A 4,490-nucleotide genomic window follows, 5' to 3' on the forward strand; every position below is an offset into this window, starting at 1 on the left:
TTTCAATATTTCTGAAGCCATAAGGTATCCTATTGATGATCATTCTTGTTTTTCTATTGATATACTCGATTTGTTAGCGCAGGAATATCTTCAAGACCTAAATAGGGATGCCCTTGAAACAACCATTGCAAAAGGAATGAGAATAAAAAACCAAGGGGCATAAATTGTGCATACTCACAGCAGGAATGAGGATGCCCTTGCCGTGCCTCTTTGTGAAGAAGTGGCCAAGATGATGGCTGCCTTTGAATCGTTGCCACAACATGTTGGTAAGCCTCTAAACCCAAATTCAATTCCCGTTTCTTCTAATAAGTTGTTACCCTCAGTGATTCAGGCACCTTCCCTCGAGCTTAAACCGTTACCAAATCATTTGAAGTACGTTTTCTTGGGAGACCAAGAGACTTTGCCGATCATAGTCTCTTCCACACTCATGGCAGAAGAGGAGGAGAAATTGGTGAGGGTGTTGAAGGAATACAAAACAGCCATTGGATGGACCTTGGCCGATATCAAGGGGATAAGTCCTACAACATGCATGCATCGCATACTTTTAGAGGAGGGGGCTAAGCTATCTCGAGAGGCTCCACGCTGACTCTACCCTCCAATGGAAGTTGTGAAGAAGGAGATTATCAAGCTTCTTGATTGTGGAGTGATTTATCCAATTTTGGACAGTCGGTGGGTCTCACCGGTTTAAGTTGTTCCAAAGAAATTGGGAGTCATTGTGGTGAAGAATGAAGAGAACAAACTTGTGCCCACCCGTATCCAAATAGGTTGGAGAGTTTGCATCGATTATAGGAAGCTCAACGCCACCACAAGGAAGGATCACTTTCCTCTGCTGTCCATTGATCAAATGCTTGAAAGGTTAGCTGGTCATTCGTTTTATTGCTTTCTTGATGGGTATTCGGGATATAATCAGATTGTCATAGCTCCGGACGATCAAGAAAAGACCACTTTTACTTGTCAATTTGGTACCTTTGCTTATCGTCGAATGTCATTCGGTTTATATAATGCATTAGCCACGTTTCAAAGATGCATGGTAAGTATCTTTTCAGATTATGTTGAGAAGATTATTGAAGTCTTCATGGACGATTTTAGTGTTTTTAGTGATTCGTTTGATGATTGTTTAGCTAATCTCACTTTGATCTTGAAACGATGCATTGAAACTAACCTTGTTTTAAATTGGGAAAAATGTCACTTTATGGTAAAACAAGGCATAGTTTTAGGTCATGTAGCTTCAAAAAAAGGAATTGAAGTTGATAAATCAAAAATAGATCTTGTACGCTACTTACCCTCTCCCACTTTGGTGAAAGAGGTTTGTTCTTTCCTTGGACATGTAGGATTCTATAGACATTTTATCAAAGATTTCTCAAAGATTGCAACACTCTGTGCCGACTCCTACAGAAGGATATGTGATAGGAGCATATTTAGGCGACTTACTTAGCTTGTTTTCGTGCATCTATGTTGTTAATTCATAGTTGTTTTAGTAGTTTAAGCCATTTTCGTGTGTTTTTAGGTTCATATGGCTAAGGAAGCAAAAAGATGCATTTTGGAGCATTTTGGAGCAAAATTGGGCTTGGAATGGATAGCATATGCTTGGAGCCAAAGTGTTGGACGAATTTGAAAGCCTTGTATGCACTTTGGACATAAAACAAAGGGCCTAGCGCAATCAAACAATCCTTTGAGCCATGCAAAACCTCTAGCCCAATCAACAACCCTTAGCCACATGCATTTCCACCTTCCTACTTCATCATTTCATCATTGCACCACCATTCACACACACATGCACTTACTCTTTCATCATTGCACCACCAATTCAACACATGCACTTACTCTTTCATCATTGCACCACCATTCACACACACATGCACTTACTCTTTCATCATTGCATCACAAATTCAACACATGCATTCACACACCAACAACCTAGCTCTTTTTCCATCATTATTTCATCCACATGCACTCTCAATCATAACAACCACATTCACTCTTAAACAATCACCCACATATTCTCCCATTCCCCCTATAAAAACCCATGCATTCATACACAAAAATCACATCTCATTTTCATACACAAGACACCACAAACATATCCAATCTTCCCTTTTGCCGCAAGCTCCCATTCCATTTCTACACAATCTCTTCTCGGTTTCATTCCATTCCATACACTCTCCCATTTGCAGAAACCATTCAACCTTAGCCGCTCCACCTTCATTTACAACACACTTGGAGCACCAACACCGAAGGCAACTCTTAAGGGATTTCAACATCAGTTTTGCTTCAAGGGTTCTTTCTTCTTAATTCTATGTTCACTCATGTTATATATTTTTATGTCAAACCTTTTGTAAACATGAAGTGTAACTAATCTCTCTCTAGGGATTCGATGTAGCCTTGCAAGATTGCCATGTAGTTAATTCAGAATTCTCATTTAATTTATCTATTTCTTGTTTCATTCTCCGATTTAATTGTGACTTAGTGTGTTGATTTTAATGCTTGATCATCATTTGAATTAACCACAGGTTGTTTAGCCAAGATTAAAGCACACATCATGCATAATCTTGGTGGATATGTGAATGAATGAAGGGAATGTTTTGCAAACATCCTGCTGAGTGTTCCCTTTGGTTTTGTGAAAGTTTCTTGTGCACTACATATTCTTGATTAGGAACCAAAGTTGCACATCACAATTAGGCTCATGATTAGAGACATTTGATCAAATCCACACATCATATGGTTGATCATATCTAAGTGAAACAAACTCAAGAAATAGGTAGATGACTGAGTATAAACTGATTTAACAAACATGGCCTTGGGTTAGCAATGGTAAAATCGAATCCCTAGCTTCATCTCCATTGGTACTATCTCATTTTATTAGTTGTTGATTCATTTATTTGTGTTTACTTCATTTCCTTATGCTTTCAAGTTACAACAACAAATCTGCCTACATTGATTAGTTTTATTTCTCTAGTAAAAAGTTCTTGCAAAACAAGTGATTATATAGGTCCAATTAGTCCCTGTGGATTCGACACCCTTACTTGTGCCATTATACTAAACATATTCTAGCACGAAGAAGGAAAACCTCAATTAAAATGGCGTCGTTGCCGGGGACTGATTTCAGTCCCTTATAATTGCTTGTTTTGATATTAAACCTTGTTCTTTTCATTTTAAGTAGATTTCTGATTTTTATTCAAACTTTTTTTATCTTGTTTCAGGTAGTATATGTCAAATAGACTTGCTGAATTAGGCCAAAGAATTGAACGGTTAAAGGGCAACACTTTGGAAAGCTTTGTGCCAACAAGTTCCTCCATTGTCCGTGAAGAAGAGGAAGGGAAACCGTCTAGTCCAATAAGTGAAGGATCTGAGCACTTTAATTGGGAAAGAGAAGAAGAGATGGCGGGCAACCAAGATGATCTTCGAGCTTTGGAGGATTTTGCTCAACCAATCATACCAAATTCACCTTCATGCATCTTGCTGCCCACAGAAGCTAGAAACTATGATCTTAAATCTTCACATTTCCATGTTTCCTTCTTTTTATGGCTTACCTAATGAAGATCCTTTAGCTCATATTAAAGAATTTTACAATGTTGTGAGTGGGTTACCTTTACAGGGAGTAAGTGAAGCAAATCTGAGGATGAGAGTGTTCCCTTACACCTTGAAAGATAGGGCCAAGGGTTGGTTAATGACTCTAGTACCTGGTTCACTCACCACATGGGATGCCGTGGCTAAGAAGTTTTTGGAAAAGTTATTTTCCACTCAAAAGACAGCCACATTAAGGGGACAAATCTTCAACTTCAAACAAGATGATGGAGAACCTTTCAATGAGTGTTGGGAGCGCTTTAAAGGCCTTTTGTTGCAATGTCCACACCATGGGTTACCTCTTCACTTACAAATGCAAATTTTCTATGATGGACTAACCCAAACATGTCAATCAACTGTTGATAATGCAGCAGGTGGAGCTTTGAAGAAAAAGAATGCTCAAGAGTCATACAACATTTATGAGATGTTGGGATCTAATGCTCAACACAAAGATGTAAGGGGTAAGAGAGTTGGAGTATATGAAACAAGCTCTAATCATGATCTTTCTTTGCAGGTAGCTAACCTAGAAAAGAAGCTTGAATCCGTGCTCAACATGGTGCCAAAAGCAAGTGAAGTGTGTGCCATTTGTAACATACCAAGCCACCTTACTCATCAATGTCCATCTAGGGGGGCTTACCCCGAGTATGTCCAAGAGCAAGTGAACCTCATGAATTCTTACAATCAAAGGCCAAGGAATGATGTGTATTCCAATACATATAACCCAAGTTGGAGAGATCATCCCAATCTTTCGTGGAAGAACAACAATCAATTCCAAAACTTCCAACCAAAACCTACTATTGAGGATACGGTTAAATTGTTAGCCCAAAATACCTTGCAATTCCAACAAACCACCAATAGCACTCTCCAACAACATTCGGCGGCTCTAACCAAAATGGAGACACAATTGGGGCAGATTGCAGATGCCT

General features: G+C 39.0%; 1 non-coding gene across 1 annotated transcript; it reads right to left on the bottom strand.

The window, feature by feature from the left end:
• Positions 1–3,750: 3,750 nt before the first annotated feature.
• LOC148692372 (small nucleolar RNA R71) lies at positions 3,751–3,861 on the bottom strand. The gene has a single exon (XR_015954568.1). It is a non-coding gene; the product is annotated as a small nucleolar RNA R71 (small nucleolar RNA).
• Between the last annotated feature and the right edge of the window lie 629 nt (positions 3,862–4,490).

Source organism: Pyrus communis, chromosome 12, assembly GCF_041283825.1.
Source record: "Pyrus communis isolate YQ-2024b chromosome 12, ASM4128382v1, whole genome shotgun sequence".
Classification (NCBI taxonomy): domain Eukaryota; kingdom Viridiplantae; phylum Streptophyta; class Magnoliopsida; order Rosales; family Rosaceae; genus Pyrus; species Pyrus communis.